Raw genomic sequence first — 18,990 nt, 5'->3', positions numbered from 1 at the left:
CTCCTCCTCCTCCTCCTCCTCCTCGTGCTGCGAAAGTCCCACACCTGTGATCTCCACAGAGAAGTAAAACCTGTGTGCCTATCAGCAGATCTTCAGGGCAACAGAAGGGACGCTGTGGTAAGGGCAGGTGGAATTTCAGCCGTCCATAAAAAGAATGCAAGAGACAAATAGAAACACAGGGCAGGGCAACAAGTAGAAAGCCGTGGATTCTTGCTTAGTGAGAACAGAAAGAAGGTAGAGAGCTCTGAGGACTTCAAGATTCAAAACAGACTTCTGAAAGGAGATCATTCCTGCCATCCTGAAGGCATAAGCTTCAGGATCCACACATTTAAGTACAAAGCTCAAGAACACATGTCCCCATGGAGGACACAGTGGTGGGCCACACAGGCAAGCATCTGGCCTCATGAATGTCTGTGAGCCATATTTTTTTTCAGGTTCTTATTTAGGGTACCTGTATCCAAAAGAGTAGGATAATTACCCCCTCTATAGGTTTTCCTCTCTGTTTCTGTATTTACATAGAATTACTCACTTGTCTATTTCAAATTCATTTTTACCTTCTAACAGTAATATATGTTCTTGAAAAAGAAGTAACAGATAGAAAGTTTTTCCAAGTTTCTGCCCATCCAGTCAGCCCTCTCATCAGAGATTACTGTTACACTGTCTCATTTTTGTCCTTTCAGAAATTGTGTGTGTATATATATATATGGATTACCTACAGTACACATAAACATTGTCATACTATTTTATTTCCTTCATGAATCTGTGCTCTAATGATGACACTATGATGTTGATGTAAGTGTTAGGATGTCCAAAACCTATGAGCTAACACCAAGATGTTGCAAGGCAAAATTTTATTTTCACAGCCAGGCCAGACTTATATTATCCTTTGGCAGGAAAATGAAGCAGCCCAGACCGGAAACAGAAAGGCCTTTCTATGAGCAAGTGATTAAAAAAAAAAAAAAACCAGAATCTGGCAATTATTTTTATCATCATCATCATCATCGGGAAGGTACATGTTATGAGTTTTATGGTCAGACATTAACATAACATGAAACATTTTATGATCAGTCAATTCTCAGAACAATGAAAACAGTTTACAATATGTAATTCACAAGATCATTGAGGACTATCAAAAGAAAGAAAGAAACAAACAAACAATAACCAAGGTGACCTCTAGCTAAGGACAGGATTGAAATCTGAGCTTCTCTGTCGAGCAGCTGAACTGTGGCATAGCTTAGTCCCATGTACACTGAGTATCATGTTTTAGTTTCCTGACTACCATCAGGAAACTTAGATTTGTTTTCAAATCTAAGGAAAATGCAGATGAGAAAGCCAAGTACTGAGGAGCAGAGTGTGAAGGCAGGCTTAGGACTGTCAGGAGGACATCAGAAAGGACCAAGGCAGAGAGACCAGTTAGGGGACTAAGCATGGAGCTGTGTGACACACAGCTTCCAGGTCTGCAGGAGTGACATCCTGGGGGAAGGAGAGGGGGTTCTATGAAGCACCTAGAGCCGACCCTTTGATACAGTTCCTCATGTTGTGGTGACCTCCAACCATAAAATTATTTTCATTGCTACTTCATAACTGTAACGTTGTTACTTTTATGAATTGTGCTTCGTAACTGTAATTTTGTTACTATTATGAATTATAATGTAAATATCTGAGTTCTCTGGTGATCTTAGGGGATTGCTGTGTGACCCAAAGAGGTCATAATGCACAGATTGAGAACTGACCTAGGGGATATAGAGATGACAGCAGGGCTGGGAGGAAAGGCAGAAAGTGTAGTCCTTAGCTGCTTTTGTCTGATGTCCAATGCTTCTCAGAAACATACACTTCATCTTCACCAACACTCAGCTATTACTGTACTGTGCCTCCTCGTGCATACTTTGCTATTGATTAAAACCTAAGCACAGAGTGGAAATTACTGGATTTGTTATGTTCTTACTAAAAGAATGGGTAAAATAGAACTACCCATGTCTATGTTTCAAACCACAGACTGGGACATTCCTTTCTGTTTTTAAGGAAAAGTAGTCTGGGACTCAAAATCTATTACATGTGTTATTGATCAAGAGAACAGGTACAAAGAATGTGCTTTTGAAATGATGAGAGCTTCAAAGAAATATATATTTTCTTTCTTTCTTTTTTCTTTTTTTTTTTTTTTTTTTAGATAGCTTATTTTGGGGGCATTGGGGAAAAAAATGCTTGAAATTCTGTGCAGTCATAACCAGGAAAAAATACAAGCTACTTAATGTGTAAATGTGTGCTGTTTCTGTGCTTGAGCCCCCTATGATATACAACATATGTGTGTGAGATAAATACATATATACATACATATATGCATATGCTTGTGATATATATATATATATGACTGATATGATAGATAGATAGATAGATAGATAGATAGATAGATAGATAGATAGATATCACAAACTTTTAATGTCAGTACTCAGAAGGCAAGGGTAGTTAGATCTCTCTAATGGTAATCCAGCCTGGTTTACATAGGAAATTCCAGGATGGCTGGGGCTACCTACTGAAAAAAAAGTCAGGAAAAAAAAGTCTCTTGGACATTTACAGTTACATAAAAACAGTGCACTGAGGAACCTTTTCGTTGAGCTTCCCTGGCTTCTATAATGTATAATTTAACCTGTAGCTTAATCAGGTAACTCTAATCAAAGCATAGGAGTTTTTGAGTGTGGGCTTTTGTTTGCTGGTTAGTTGCTTTTCTTCCGCTAATGCTAGATAGTGGATTTGTAAAAGGGGTTTAAAGGAGACGTGAGTGGGCGTGTAGTAATGTACCCTGCCGCTCCTTCCTCTGCCTAGCCCTTCTCCCTGGGAGCCCTCCCCATTCCGATGAGGGCATGCCTCCCAATGCCCAGCCCCCTTCACTCCTCCATTGTCCATGTCACTGTCAGCAACATCCACCTCATGTACATAAACGTCACGATGAATTTCCTGTTTAAAATCTGATATTGGTTTTAGTTAGCTCCATGCTGCCTTTATGATGAAATTCAACTTATGTGTGATGCTTTACGGTCCCTTCCTGGAGAAGCCAAACTCTTCCAGGGGCACCACTTAGTCCTCATGACCTTCTACTCAAGATTCTTAACACGACAGCCTTGACAGCTTGCCCCATCCACCCTCCACGGGACCTGGAGAACATGAATCTACCCTCTAAAGTGGGGTGTCCCCGGCCCTCTTCCCCTAGGGTGCTTGTTAAAATGAATTCAATGCTATGTTTGCAGGCTGGACAGGGCTTAAGGTTCTCCATTCCAGACAAGTTCCTGGGCAACTCTGGAAACAAGCCCTTGAGAAGGCTCAGACGTTATTGTCACCCATTCCCTCTGAAGAAACTGCAGATGGAGTGAATGTACACCAAGGTCAAGGGGCCACTGATGTGGTGCTGTGCAAGCTGTCTGCTAGACTGCAAGAGAAACTCACTGCTTAGCACTCTGATTCTTGGGTTTGTTGTTGTTGTTGTTGTTTTGTTTTGTTTATGTTCTCAAGTCACTGTCGGTATCTCCCTCAGAGTTTGGTAGATGGACAAAGAGGGAGCTCCTTGAGCTCTGAGTCTTTTCACCCTTCTGGAAATCTGCAGACTCCAGTCACCTTGTGGCCTGGAAGATGCCTTCACTACCTCTCACTGCATAGCAAGGCCCTGCCTGTTTACAAAATGTTTGCCTTGTACAGAGGAATGAGCAAGGCGCCAGAAGAAGGTTTGGGTAAGAAGATGTTGGTTGGCCTAAGTAGAGAAAAAAGTAGTAGAGACAGATCTCTGCCCAAGGTTTCTACCATGATGTCATAAACAGGATCATAATGGCCTGAATTAACTGTCCCAACTGTGCTACCAAGGGCCCTGAAACTTGAGCAGAGCCTTGTAGACAACATTTATGGACCAGTGTTTCTAGGCGGTGAAGACAAGCTAGTATCAACAGGAAATGATAATTATAAAATATGAGAACCTAGAACCACATCTAACTAATTCAGAATCTGTGGAGATAAAGACAAAAGTCCAGCGGTTCTCCCGATTCCTCAAGAGATTATAGTTATCTGCTCCAGCTTCATATTATAAACAGAAGTATCAATATCATGAGATACTCAATGCCCCTTATAGGTGTCTCAAGAGCCAACAGCTAGCACAAACATTTGCCACTGGCTAAGTTTTATTTATCTTGAATACATAAAACCAATAGCAAGTTCCCCCTTTCTCCCTACAGTGTGCACTAACAATTTTGGGTTCTCAGTGCAGGGAATCAAACTCAAGAGCATTACACTCCTAATTGTGTAAGGAGTGTAATTGTGTAATTCCTTGACTAAGAATTTATTTCTACACACGACCACTCACAGAGCTTATGTTGAGAAACTAGAACACTGAGGACATAAAGTACAGTAAGAAGGAAGCCTGGATTAGCAAAGAAAAAACAACTCCAAAGAAGGTTTGACGATAAGTCCCATTAACCTACTTTGCTTTCTTGCACACATGCTCTCTTTGCCTGTGAGACCACCAGGAATATGGCAAGCCCACACTGCCAGAAGTAGGACAAGTGTGATCATATTGGCTACAGGAGCTGAACGCCTGATGCAGAAGTTCCAGATAATGAGACTCAATTACATACACACGCAGACTTCTGCTGTGTCAGCTGTCACTCTACCAAGCGTGGAAGATGTTGTACTGTCCGAGTACAGGGACTCACAACTCATAACTGATGCCGACTCAGAGCGGCTCGGATATTTCAAATGAAGTAGTTTGTGCATACGACAATCAGAATATAATCAGTACCCATCTGCCCAGCTCAGCCAAAGAAGACACAACGAACACACCGAAACGTTCCGAGCACACCTTCCCGTCTGTGTTTTCTCTTCTATCATCAGGGGTGGGCTATTACACCTGGCATCTGTGGTTCTCAAGCCTTATTTTAACACTTTGTCACTCCCATGCACGTTTTATTGTATACACACTTAGTTTTGGTTTTACGTGCTTTCACCACACCCTGTGTATCTTAGTATTTTTTTTTCAAACTCTAAAATTGGCATCATATACTAAATCTGCAATTTAACTCTCCAAATCATGGTCTAGAGATGTAGTATAACTCGATGATTCTCTTGCTGTTTAGCATGGGTAAAGACTCGAATTGTCCTAAGGATGGTATCTGGGTTGTTTCCAACTTATTGATGTCCTAGAAAGCACAGTAAAGAATATTCTGCTTGTACAAAGTGGCAGGCGATATCTATGGTAGTTAAACACCAGCAGGATGCAGGGGTTCAAGGTCTGTGCGTTATCAGCTTTCCTGAACACAATCAGGTAATATCTCAGGCAGAAATACACAAGTGGCTCTTGTCACACACATCCTTACCACTGGGATTTTATCACACTTTCTAAGTCGTTCACCTATTTTAATTGGTGATCTTCTCCCGTCCCCTCCCTCCTCCTCCCCCCCCCCAAAAAAAAAAAAAAAACCTGAAAGGGGCAGCCAATGCAGGTGATTTCTGCTTGCTACGCTACATCCTGGCTCCTGGATGCCTTGCTTCTTTGTCTCTTAAAACCTTTGACCTTCTCTAAGTCAGTTGCTCTGCCACCCACTGTCACCTCCATCAGCTTCTGGCTGTCTCCCAGGACAGATAAATATAATGCTGTGGAAAGTTCCCCACTGCTTTTTCATTCCACATTCCTCACACATTTCTGCCTAACAGGAAGGGAGGGGAACAGAAACAAGCCAGTCTTGAATTAAAATTCTTTTTTTCTGGTTCAAAGTAGCATAAAAGAGACATGATGTGAGTAGACAGGCCCGTCTTCCTCCATTCGGAAGCAGCGGCATGGAATCTAATTAGAAAGCATCTCACACAGACATAAACTACACTTATGCAAATTGCAGGAAACACTGAAGGGGTCAGGGAGAGGCACCACAAAGGAGCAGGGCTTTGTTTTTCTTCCACTGAGCTGTATTTACTGTTTTCCTTCTTAGTCACATTGTTCCTGGTTCCCCAAGGGGAGGAGAAAGTGTTCCGTTTTAGCACACCTTCTAGAATTTCTCTCCTTTCTCCTAAACTGGAATCTTGCCACATCCAGATTCCACAGTGACAAAGCAGCCTTCAGAGATGCCTTCTCTTAATTTAAAAAGGGGTGGAGTGGCTAATGGGGAAATGGAATATTCCTTAAGATTGAAAGTGGCTATAGAATCCTGCAGGCAAGGGGAAAGAAGGGTTGTAGGGGCCGGCAGGGGTCAAGGATACCACAAGAACAAGGCCCACAGAACCAATTAACCTGGGCTCATAGGGGCTCCCAAAGACTGAACCAACAACCAGGGAGCCTGCATGGGAATGACCCTGGCCCTCTGCACATATGTTACAGTTGTGTAGCTTGGTCTTCTTGTGGGACTCCTAACAGTGGAAGCAGGGGCTTCTCTTCTGGTGCCCGCCTTCAGGAGACTTTTCCTCCTATTGGGTTGCCTCATGTAGCCTCAGCAGAAGAGGAAGTGCCTGGTCTTACTGCAACTTGATATGCTGGGGTTGGTTGAGATCCCTGGGAGACCTGCCCCTTCCTGAAGAGAAGTGGAGGAGGAGTGGATGGGGAGAAGGGAAGTGGGAGGAAGGGACTGGGAGGAGAGGTGGGGAGGGCGGGGAAACTGCTACTGGGATGTAAAAATAAACAAACAAATAAATTCAGGAATGAATGCTAGAAAAAAAAAAAGATTGCTTTGGAGAGGTCCTATTCTACTACCTTCCTCAGTGACCCGACACAGCCACTGACTGAACCCTGAGGACTTTCCCCTCCCTAAACCCAAATGGCACATTTCATTCTTATGCACTAAAGTGCATGAGAGAACAGAGCGTCAGTGCTGTTCTTGATGTGGCAAAAGAACAAAGAACTACGAGCTGCCTTTGTATCATTACTGATCTGAGTTTTAAAACCCCTCCCTGCCACGGTGCTATGGCAGATCAGAGGTTCTCCAAATGGAACGTGTCACTTTTCAACAAGACATGAAAGGGGCGGAAGTTCCTGGAGATGCCTCAGTGGTTAGGAGTGCTTGCCGCTCTTTCAGAGGACCAGAGTTCTGTTCCCAACGTTTGCATGGGGCAGCTCACAGCCACCTGTAACTCCAGCTCCAGGGCATCCAATGCCTTTACCTGGCCTTCTCCAGCACCACTCCCCCCAACACATGCATGTGAGTACAGACACACACATAGACACAAAAATAAAAACAAATCTTTTTTAACTCATTACTAGGTGGGTATTCTGGGGAGGAAAATTTACTTCAAAGAATGGCTTGAAGCAGTGGGCCTCCACCTTCCTAATGCTGCACCCCTTTGGTACAGTTCCTCATGTTGTGGTGACCACTCCCAAACATTAAATTATTTTCATTCCTACTTCATAAGAGTAATTTTCCTACTGTAATAAATTATAATGTAAATATCTGTGCTTTCTGATGGTCTTAGGTGACCCCTGTGAAAAGGTTATTCAACTCCCCCCAACCCTGGGGCAGGGGAGAGGTCTCAACCCACAGGTTGAGAAACAGTGGCTTAAAGAATGTTTTTAAAACCAAGTTTCTTTTATGTCTTAGACTCTTTTATGTGCTGATGTGTTTCCTAAGTCTCTCAGGCAGAACTCAGAATAGCTGGATCTCTAAACTGAGAACAGTCTTCTTCTCTAAGAACACACATAAGGTTTGCATTCGTAGGATACACACCTTGAGAGAATGCCAGGATAGATAGCCTAAGGTCAGCCATGACATGATCCTAATCACTGTGTTCAGAAATCCAGGAGATCCAAACCAGAGTACTTTCTCCTGAAGCTCTGTGATGGGCGATCTGCTATGGTTGGTACAGGCGGCTTTCATGCTGGATGTTGTGGAAACTCTTCATGCTAGTCTACATTTTGCTTCTTCCTGTGTGACTTTTTTTTTTTTTTTTTTTTTTTTTTTTTCTGAAATATCAGGGGAATGTTCTTGACCAGGGACATGATTTTAGTGTTGAATACATGTTATCAATACTTCCTCTTTTAGTCAATAGATGTAATGATTCTTTAATGAAATCTCCTCACAAGACACTTGTGACTGTTCTCCCTGTTCTAGTTATTAGGTCCTCTTCGCACACAGCAGGTTCCCTCTGTGAGGGTACTTTGAACTCCCATCTGTCATCTGCTGCTTCTGGTGGCAGCCTTGTGTTTGTCGGCTACTCTTGTGCATCAGCCATTTTATTCACAGCCACGTTTGCTGTGTTCCCTACTATATCAACTTGTAAAATTCATTCCATTATAGCCATGTTTTCCTTGTGTTCTTCAGAACGGCAACCTTTCTATTATCCTAACTCATCTTTGGGGAAGTGGCTGGCTCTCTGAGTTTATGTTCTCATTAAGTTGATCATTCACAGTACAGAGCACTTCAGAGGAAGTTTGTTTTCTTCTCTAGGTTACACTTTCTTTAAAACTTGAGGTTTCTGTTATTCTTTTGTATCCATGTCCCTTTTTTTTTTTTTTTTTTTAAGGAAGAGCTGCTTTTGTTCACTTTTATTTGGGAGAGTTGTCTTAGCATGTCTGGATAATGAGCACTGTTTAATGCTATCGTAGTTCTTGTTCATACTGAATAGCTCTCCCTTGACTGTCTCTGGATTCTCCTTGCTTCCATTGACCCTAATATGTTCCGCCTAAGCTGTGCCTTAAGAAGGAATGTGAGCTATCACCCACTTTACTACCGCCTGAGGTAGACAGAAAGGGTAAGCACTGCTGAAACACTGGGGCGAGGGAGGTGCTTATATGAATTAGAAACTGAGTCCTTCCCCCTTCTTTGGGCATTGTTTGACGTGTTGTTTTGCCTGTTGTTTTGTTTCTTGCACTGGGAATGATGCCCAGGGCACCAGGAGAGCTGGGCAAACACTCTATCACATATATGCGTATTATCTACATACAGGCTTTCTCCTCACTCAAGACTCGGCCCAACTGGCAGGGAGGCAGTCTGGGGTTTCCTGGAGCTGGATTTCCTTTAGCTTTTCAGATCCTCAACAACTTTTTGCTGACTCTCCTTTATAAGACACTGGGAATAAACTATGTACCTAAACAAGACAGATGAGTTCACATACAGTGTGGAAATGTTACTGACATATGGTATCTGAAAGAAGCAGCTCACTTCTGCCTAGGAGTTGATCCATGAGCCTTGAGACCAAAACAAGACAATGAAGAGATTCACTCAGTTAGCAGCCTCCAGATTTGGGAGCAACAGTGAGACAGGAAGCTTTCGTCAGTTCCTCAGGAAATCTACAAGGGAAGGGCAGAAAGGCAGGGTTAGAAAATGTCCTGGATCAGCTGGGAACCTTCTCCTTTTCTGGACCAGTGTTTAGTGAGGTGAGCAGCTGAGGGAAGTGTACATGTTCTCTTGGTGGAGTTATTAGGGTGCCCTCCTTCTCTTTCTCAGAGCTTGAGGTACTGAAGAGACAAGAGGCTGCTTCTTACTGTTGACATTGTTTTTCCCCAACTCACAGAGGACAGAGGACGGTGTGGAAAGATCTTCTCTTCCTCTTTTGCTTTATAATCTTCAGTTGAAGGCAGCAACTGGTTCTTCTAATGTGAATAAAACCTCGCCTTATGATCTGCACATATAAGATAGTTATGAGATAGCTCTGTCCTCAGAAGTAGTCATTAAAGGCACAAGACACACAATCCTAAAGTTGAAGTATGTTGGTCAGACTCTCTCTGCTTCACTTCTTGACCTTAAGCATTTGAACTATGGAATGCTTTCAAGAAGTTAGATTACCTTGTCCCTAAACATGACAAGGTGAGTTCCTTCATTTCTAAAAATCATGTTTGTTAGAAAAGTTTGTTTCATGATTTCTGGTGTTCATGATCATCCTTGCACAAAGCCACAAGAACACTCTTTCTTCACTCTTTTTCTTAGGTTTGTCAATCACCTATACAGGCAGTACAGTAAGAAACAAGAAGCACCGACCCCTAGACTTCTACCAGCACATAGGGCTCTAGGTTTACGTTAGAAGCTCCAAGTACTGAGATCCCGTAAGCTTAACCCAAGCAGTAAAGGAGACATTTGTGGTTTTAGACCCTACAGGATTGGGCAAAGCATGGCCTGTAACGTTCTTCCTCGTAATAAGGAAATGCAGGTGGCGCTAGTGTGCTGGTCTCGGGTCACTATCTCATCTCTCACATAAAGTCCCATTCCAGACACACAATCCTCAGCCAGTTGCCTTGAAAGCTGGTTACCGTGGAAGTGACTGCCAGTACCGTGGTGACCTCTTTAGAAGAATGTCTGTGTCGCCAGAAAATAAATAACCACGGAGGCAGCCTCACAAATGAATCATGCTTCCTCTCTGAAATGGCTTCTACAAACAAATGCCGTAGCTGGAGACAGCTACAGGGTGTAGATTTGTTCATAATTAGGATCAGTGGAGGTTTCTGGGAAACTGTTTTAAGCCTGCAGAAGTAAAGTAGGTAGACAGCAGCAATGAGATGTCTGTCATCTTCCCGCAAGCCGACATGCATGGCCATTAACTTAGAGCCTTAGCATTTCTTCTGCTTTCAGCTTCTTTTTACTGTTCAGCTTCTGTATGGAGAGGATTTTTTTTCTGGAGAAGTTAGAGCATGATTGACAGATGATTGGTAAGGACTGATTTTCAGAAACTGGCCATGAATAATTCAAAAGCAAAGAAGGAATACTCAGTAATCAAAAGTATGTCACAAAGTGTATACTCTTTCGTTCCCTTGGTCCCCTCCCTTTTTTTTTTTAACAAAACATGTTTATGTAACTGTACACAGACCTGGTCTTTCAAGTTTCTAATGTTTTCTATTTATCATTGTCTTCATCTTTATAGAGATTGATGCTTCAACTAATGTTGCCCTTTTGTTCTTTGGAGAATTTTCTGGTACCACTTTACTGTGTACTTGTAAAAATTCCAATCCAAAAAGATAAGCCTTTATTGTGTTTAAAGAAACAAGAAGTTACAACATAAGCCATGTGTTACCAAAATAGGTTATTGATTCCATGAAATGTTGACTTCTCTGCTTCTTTCTGTGTTGAATAGGAACAGTGTTACCTAAAATGACTTAATAATGCAGACTGCATATGGCCTTTGACTCATTTATATTATTTCTTAAAAGAGGCATTAAAAACACCAAGTGCTTTTCCATGTAATCAGAGCCCATAAATGGTAGTTTCTCTTAGAACATTGTGTCTACCCTCTTATTCATTAATTCAATAAAGGTTTTTAACTACCACTCTACAGTGGCCTTCAGATTAAGTAACAAGTTGTGAGCTGTTTGAAGTATGTTTACATCCAGCTCGGCAGGGTAAAAATTAGCCCCTTTGAAAGCAGATTTGGAATCCTAATCACCCAGAATCATTCTGGACAAGGTTCAAAGTCAGACCTCTGCCTCTGCTGAACAATTCTACTCAATTAATCTGCTCAGCACTCTCTTGCATAGATTTTTTTTTTTCCCCAAGAAAAACTGAGAGCTTGTTTGAGAGTCCTCCTTCTTTGGCTGGTCCTCACTGCTAGGGAGGAGGGTGCTGAGCACTAGCAACCCTAGCAAGAGCTTCACTGTGAAGGATATGTAGAGAATGTTCTAATCCCAGCTACACCACAGTTATTAAAAACAACAACAGCAAAACAACCAAACATTCCTCAGCCTTTCATTAGATAATTTGGTTTACAAATAGGGACCATCTTTTATTTAATATGAAAGCTTTATTCCTTCTTCCAAAGAACTCATGGTGCCTAGCTGCCAGTGATCGAGTGGAAACCATTAATGCTGTCTTGTCCAGAGATGCTGTGTCATTGTTTTAATGGAATGTAATAAGCTGTGGACCTGCTTCGCTCAAGCAAACTTCTCAAAAGTCAGGGTCGTGCCGTAGTACAATAATGCTTCTGTTTGTGACAAAAACCCTCTAGAAAGTCTCGTCAGAGACATTAGCTCCCTACAATTAGCCAGCTGGTAGTTTTTATCCAAGTTCTAGTCAGTATGCAGCCATAGCTACTAAAGTATCCCTGATGGGCATCTCAGAGAAGGAGCTATTAGATGAAACATTTGTTTTCACCAACTCCCGTTAGCCATGTATCTGTGTCCAGTGTGGAAGCCATTCCTCTGAGGTTTGCGAAGACAGCTCTGACAGGGTGATGCCATAGAAGTCCCAGCAGTGCTGATAGTCTTCACTCTAGAACTGTTTTTTGTGGGGATTGTAAAAGGTGATGCTGATTTGCAGTGAGCAGTCACAACAATTCCATGAAGAAAGGGTGTTAGAATTGATCATGACTAAAGTATGTTTTGGGTGGTGCAGAGGAGGAGACAGAGGACCCTAGGAAGGTGTCCTAGGGTTAGAGAGACGGTTAGGAAGCAGAGGAAATGGAGCTTGGGCAGGCTGGCAGAGGTTTCCCACCTGTATATGTAAAACTTGCTACAGTGTATTCTGGAGCTCCCTTTAAGAAGAGAATTGGGACAGGACAGGGCCCCAAGCAAACTCCATCCATGTCACTGGTTCCACTGGAAACTCAGTAGCATATGAAAAGTCTAATCTAAAACTGATTCCTTGGTCATTAAGATGCTTATATGTTAAGATATAAAATAGAAATTACATAAAATAAGAAATACATAAAACCATGGACTGTGGTTTTAATTTGAAACTTTCAACCCTTCCCTAAGTAGTTTAATCCTGTGTTTCACAAATTCTAGCTACCATGCAGAATTCCATTTCACCGAAACCACCTTAAAGTACATGAACTTCCCATTTGCGAAAATCACTTCAAGGTAATCATAGATTTCCATTATGAGCCGGAAGGGTAGAAAAGACTGAGGGAGAAAACAAGTTCAAAGAAAGACTGTCCACCCAGTAACAGCCTTTGCTCTCCACATAAGCCTAAGCACAGTCCAAACATCACTGTGCTCGTGTTTGATGATGCTGCACATCTGTATGTGGAAGCAGAAAATATGAAAGCTGATGGGTTTGGGAATCAGCAAAAGTTTAACTCTCATTACCCACCCTACTCACTTAGACTCACTAAGTATACACTTCCAGATTCAAATTATTCCCATGGAGTGAAAGGAATCTGCCAGCTTGGAATTCCTCTCACAGCGTTCTCTCTTCCACCATAGAAATATACTGACTTGAACTTGGCTTTCCAAGGACTCATGTCTACCAACCACACTGGAAGTGCTTTAAAGGACAAATTTAACTCCATAATTTTCTATACATCCTCACACGCTGTTTCCGGCCATTAGTTTTTCATTGGTGTATATGTCACCCAGCAAAGGCTTTCTTGTTCTCCACTGTGCGGTGGGCTCCACTTCAATCCTGGGAGCACAGGACTGAATGAGTCACTTGTTGAACGGTAATAACCAGAATATCACAGGCAGTGAGTGAGTGGTTGACTGCATGAATGAATTCTGTGCCACAAAAAGGTGGAAAGATCAAGAAAACTCAATTACACTTAAGCTACCTTAGCCCCAAAGTCATCAAGGTAACATGTCGTCAGTGTGAGAGAATGAGAAAATGCCTGTGAGTCAAGAGAATGGAAAATATAGAATGAAGCCAGCCCTAGCATCCAGTCCTCCAGCCTATCCCTAAAGCCACTTACCATGTGATTCTGGAATCTCACCAGGATTTAACCCATTTCATGGGAACCAATTGTTTTTTTTTTTGTTTTGTTTTGTTTTGTTTTGTTTTGTTTTTTCTGTCTTTCTTGGAGGGAATGGGAGACAGGATATCTCTATGTTGCCCTAATTCTTTTGGAATCCACTCTGTAGACCAGGCTGGCCTTGAACTCAGAGATAGGCCTGCCTCTGTCTCCTGAGTTCTGGGACTTAAAGGCGTGTGCCACCACATATGGCTCAATTTTTCTAAATAAGAACTTTAATGTCCCACCCTCTCCACATTTCTCCAGAAGGCACTAGCCTTCTTAGATGATGTAAATCCTCGAGATATAAGTGTGCTAAAAAAAAATCATAAGTGTAGTTTTTACTAAGATCTGAAATACTGGGTGGTGATTGACTTTATTTACAAATTCACTTCATAGGAAGCAGTAAAATTAACACAGAATGATATTGCTCCATGTCATTTCCCTTTATGTGATATCCAGTACCATACTGAAGCCATGGTTTATTTTTTCCTTCTCATATTATGAAGAAACTGGAGCATAAAGGTAGAAAGAAGCTATCTTCTCAATGAAAAGAATCCAAGCTGATTCCAGAGTCATGCTGCTTTATAAAAGAGAACCATATTTAGCCGTTGATGAACCAAATGAAATCTCTCTCTCTCTCAAAGGACAGCATTCAAATAAAAAAATAAAACTTAATAATAGGCCAGCCAGAGTGGCAATTCTTTTCTATACAAGGCATGCATTATTCATTCTCCAAAGCCTCAGACCAGAGTTGGGATATATGAGTTGCCAGTAGTACTATGAATGTGTTTTAATGTCCCTTTTTCTAATGAAGAAACAAAAAACTGCATTGTTCATCCTCTTCTGGGTCCATGGGCTCAGAAAGGTCCCCAAGGACACAGAGAGGGAGTATAGAGAAAGCAACTCCCTGCAACATAAATGTTTTCTTTCCGAAGCTAAAGAATGAGCTCTAAGACCTCATCCACAAACCAAGCTCAGCAGCTCTTACCTCACCTCCTACACCATCTGCCCAGATGTGCAGTGAGTTCTAGAACACTCAGGAGCCTTTCCAGATCTTTCCCTCAACTATCCCAAAAGGCATTTCAGTCCAAAACTTCCTAATGCATAGATGGCAGAGGTTTAGAAAATGAGCGGATATTTTGAAGCAAGTACATGCAAGGAATAGAAATTTAGTGAGGCCTGGAACTAGCTGATGCATTGTAAGAATCAGATGACACTTGAATGAAAACCTATCATTAGGTATAAGGCGAGTGAGGCAGCTCAACTCTCTCCCTTTATTCTTGTTTGCATTGCCTGGAAGTTGTCTTTAGGAAGATACCAACTCGCATCCATTTGTCAAATTGCATATGCTTAAAAATCCCAGACGTGTCACCAAGTGGCCGTAACACCCATGGATTTTTATCAAGTGGAAATGTTCAGGCTTGTTTCAAATGCAGTGTCCCACTAAGGGCCTTTCCCTCTGCTATAAAAGGCCAAGCCAAAGTCTCCCCAAGGGGGAAGTTTCTAGCCAAATGTGTTGTTTGGTATTTTGTTTTCCTTACTGAATCATTTGACCATTTCTGTTTTGAATTTCAGTTAGTCAGCTCATACAAACAGTTTATCCTTGGCCATTCCACCGAACTCTTTAAAGCCATCCAGAAAGCATCAAACATAATTACAACTTTATCTACTCATGGGAAATTTTCCTAAGTACAAGAGAAATAAGCTTGAGTTCTAGAAGAACTAATCTATAAAAACTGAAAAGAAAAGAAAAAAAAAAAAAAAACAGATCATTCAAACATAATGCACTTCTTTCTCTCCTAGGAATGGAGCCCTACATGCACACAGCTCTCTTATTTCACATAACATGCCCCACTTGTGAAATCTTTCTCTGCTAGCCCCTTCCCCTACCCCCTCCTAACCACCCCCGGCCTCTCTGCCCTCTTCCCTGTCCTCTAGTTTGTGTCTATGCATTCTCACATAGTTACTCAAGAAACTTGCAGTCACATAGAAATCATTAGATGGGCCTCAGTGATACTTGGAATTTGGTGATTTCCACCACCACCATTTGAAAAAAAAATGCCTTCCATTTAATTCATAATAGCATTTTGCCTTTATGATTTTTGCCTCTTCAAAGGGTGCTGCCACCATTAATGAACTAAATCAGCTTTTGCTCTTCTCTGATCTGTCTCATTAGAATGGGGTTGGTTTTCTCTGTGGTAGTCACTTGGATAATGTTGGTTTCTCCGAGTAAGTATTGCAGTTAGGTAATGTAAACTCGTTTTTAAATTGTATGCTCACATGGAAAATTTTCCCAGAATATATTTTTAATGTTACAATCTTGCTATAGCATTGTAGGGGACATTTTAATCTACATAGACATCTTAAACTATAGAGACACATGAAGTCTTATAGTCTTCCCCAAATGCTTAGAAATTATTTATAAAGATCCCCTCACATAAATATGCTGAAACTGCCAATGATAGGAATAAAAACTGTTAGTTCTCTGAACCTGATTGATTACTCTCTAATTATATGTATACTGTTAAACAATTGGCTTACTGATATAACGATGTTTACTCAAAAAGTGCAGAAGAAAAGAAAAACCTGCACTTGGCAAAAAAATGCTGAATTCTAAGTTTACTGTGTCAAACTCCACAGTCTCTCCTATTTCTTGGCCACATTAGACCAGTACTTGATGGTTCATTCCTGGGAACCTGCTTGAATATGAGAAATGTCTCTTGACAAATAACTATGTCTACATTTCCAAGTTTAGGCAGAGGCCATCACTGAAAACTCCAGAAGCATCTGCTGGCTCCCTCCCATCTTTCTCCTCTTAATGGTGAACTTTGAATGGAGAAAATCCTACATCCACCTCCAAAAGTCGACTTGGCCCTTCCTCCTTATTCATTTCAAGAGGAACCTAGAACTTAGACCTGAGCTCACCTGGCTTATCCCATTTAGGACTTCTAGAGCAAGAATTTTGCCTATGCTATCCAATCAGAGTAAACTTGGGCTTTCTTCATAATGCTGTGTATAGACTCTTTTTCCTTTAAAAAAAAAAAGTATTTTGTGATCATATGAGACGCAGTGGTACTGTTATTTTTATTCAGAACTAGAAAACCTAGAAAGGCCCCAGCAAGGCTGCCATGTGTATGTTAAGACTGACACCACAGAAAAGACAGCAAAGATATGAGCAAAGTTGGAACCTGCTGACATCACTGGATTCATAGTAGCTATGAATCCCTTAGGATAAGGGTAACCCAAGTACAAGACAAAAAAAAACAAGATTTCTTTTCCAATGTCTTGTCTTCCTTACCATCTCCACATAGGGGTGTGGCCATGACAGGTAGGTAGTTTGGGAGAAGGATGAAGGGTCTTCCTACCTTGTCATCCTACTGTGCCATTATACTGCTATCTTGGCCTTGATGAAGTATGGTCAAGGCAGCTACCCTACACACTCATCCCACCTGTGTCTTAAAGAAGAAAGAAGTAGAGGGCAAGAGTGGATTCTATGGTGGTGTTTACCAATCTCATGTCTATTGATATTTTAAACTTCATTGTAGAGAAATTTTGATTCAAAACATGGCTGCTCTGTCAAGAGATCACATCCAAAGGTCTTCTAGGTCTGTGTGATCTGGCTGGAATACAGACATGCTTATTGTGGGCTATCCCATATGTTGTAGGATGTTTTAGCATAATCCCTGCCCTGATCCCCTAAGTCTTCATAGCACCTCTCTTTTTCCCTACGGTGACATGATAAATGTATTCAGACTTTGCCAGAAGTCCCCCCAAATTGAGAACCATGGTTTGGGAGATATGCTATGGAAGTTCCTTATATCTCCTCCAAGAATCAAAAATGGTCAACCAGCCACAGTGGCTCAGAGACAATTTAGAGCAAATGGGTGTAGCTGGGTAAATTGTTCTCACTTTAAACTTCAGGGTTCTATTACTCAAAAGTAAGTAAGGAAAAGATTTCAGGGAATATTTGCTACCCTGCCACAAAGCCCCACTTTTTTCTAGACCTTTCTAGCTTATAAAGCCTATAAGGGACCTTCTTATTTGAACTATTTAGAAATACTTGTTCAATCACTAGAGCCCTATCTAATATTACTGTCACATTCTTCATTCAGTAATGTGAGTTGAATTCAGTGAACATTACCTAAAGAAAAAAGGATAAAAGGAATAATATCTGAAGATACGCAGAAGCTGGGTACAAGCTCAGATGGCATTAAACAAAGCAGCTGCAACGAGGCTAATTCTTACTGAGAGAAGTCTTTGAAATAGAAGGCCATGGTCACCAGGGCCCCCGGTCACTGTGGTAGTTAAGAAAGAAGACAGTATCATTATGCAAAATTGTCAGAATTAAAACGGCAGGCATGGTGCTTTATTCGGCTTTGAACTGCCGCTTTCTAGTTCTCAGTATAAATACAAAAGGCCGTTAGTGGCTCCTTTATATCTCATTGCTTACAACAAGCTGTTTGGCCATTATGTTTCTATTAAAGTTAGCAAACACTGACATTTGAATTGCCTCAGGGTAGAAAGGGGTAGCAATGTTCTGGGGTTTTAAGGGAGAGTATAGAGTAGGAATAGAGAAATTCCAATCTTAGCAGCAGTTAGCCTTTCCGAAGTTCATCACTTAAGATACAGTTCTTCTTCAAAACCACCTTTTCCCAAAAGAAGACTGTTTTTATGTTATTCAAGTGCCACAGAAATCCTCCAGTACCAGAAAGGGGAAGGGGAATGCAAGGAAAAGGCTGCAGGCAAAGAGGATATCTGCTGATTGAGAAGGTACCGATGGCTCATTCTCTAGAAATGAACACCCGAGAAAATCTTCAGGGAAGAGGTGACTTTTAAGCCAAAGTTAGCATGGTGACAATGGGTTAAGAATGACTAACCAAAGGAAAACATGAAGGAGTATATGAAAAGAATGGGCCTTTCTGGAAACACCACACTGACCTCATTTGAAAGTCTTTGCTTTAATCATATTTGCCAAGTCCATTTTGCCATACAACATATTCGCAGGTTCTCAAGATTGGAATGTTTTGTCTTTGTAAGAGTTATTATTCTGCCTACCATAATCGTGAACAGGGACACAAACGTTAATCTGGTATATTAGAAAGGTTTGTCGACATGTAGGTTTGAGACTGGTCTCACTGGAGTATGCTGAAAAACCTCTAAGTCAGAGTAGCTCTTTTGACAGAGAGGAGATAAAGTCCAGCTAACATGATTTCCAACAAGAAAAACAAAAGCAAATGAGAGACCTGACAATGACCTAGGCCACCAGGCCATGGAGATCTCATGACTGTTTCACTGAGCAGAGTCCTTTATAGTCTCTTGTTCTTCTCTCTGTCTCTGTGTGTGTGTGTGTGTGTGTGTGTGTGTGTGTGTGTGTGTGTGTGT

At 41.5% G+C, this 18,990-nt stretch overlaps 1 protein-coding gene across 3 annotated transcripts in view; it reads left to right on the top strand.

The window, feature by feature from the left end:
* Positions 1-18,990, top strand: part of Syt1 (synaptotagmin 1) — a 585,526-nt gene that overhangs the window by 556,715 nt on the left and 9,821 nt on the right. The window lies entirely within an intron of this gene.

The sequence above is a fragment of the Psammomys obesus genome, unplaced genomic scaffold, assembly GCF_907164565.1.
Source record: "Psammomys obesus unplaced genomic scaffold, mPsaObe1.curated_primary_1811, whole genome shotgun sequence".
In the NCBI taxonomy this organism is placed as follows: Eukaryota; Metazoa; Chordata; class Mammalia; order Rodentia; family Muridae; genus Psammomys; species Psammomys obesus.
This window is presented reverse-complemented; position numbering and strand designations above follow the sequence as displayed.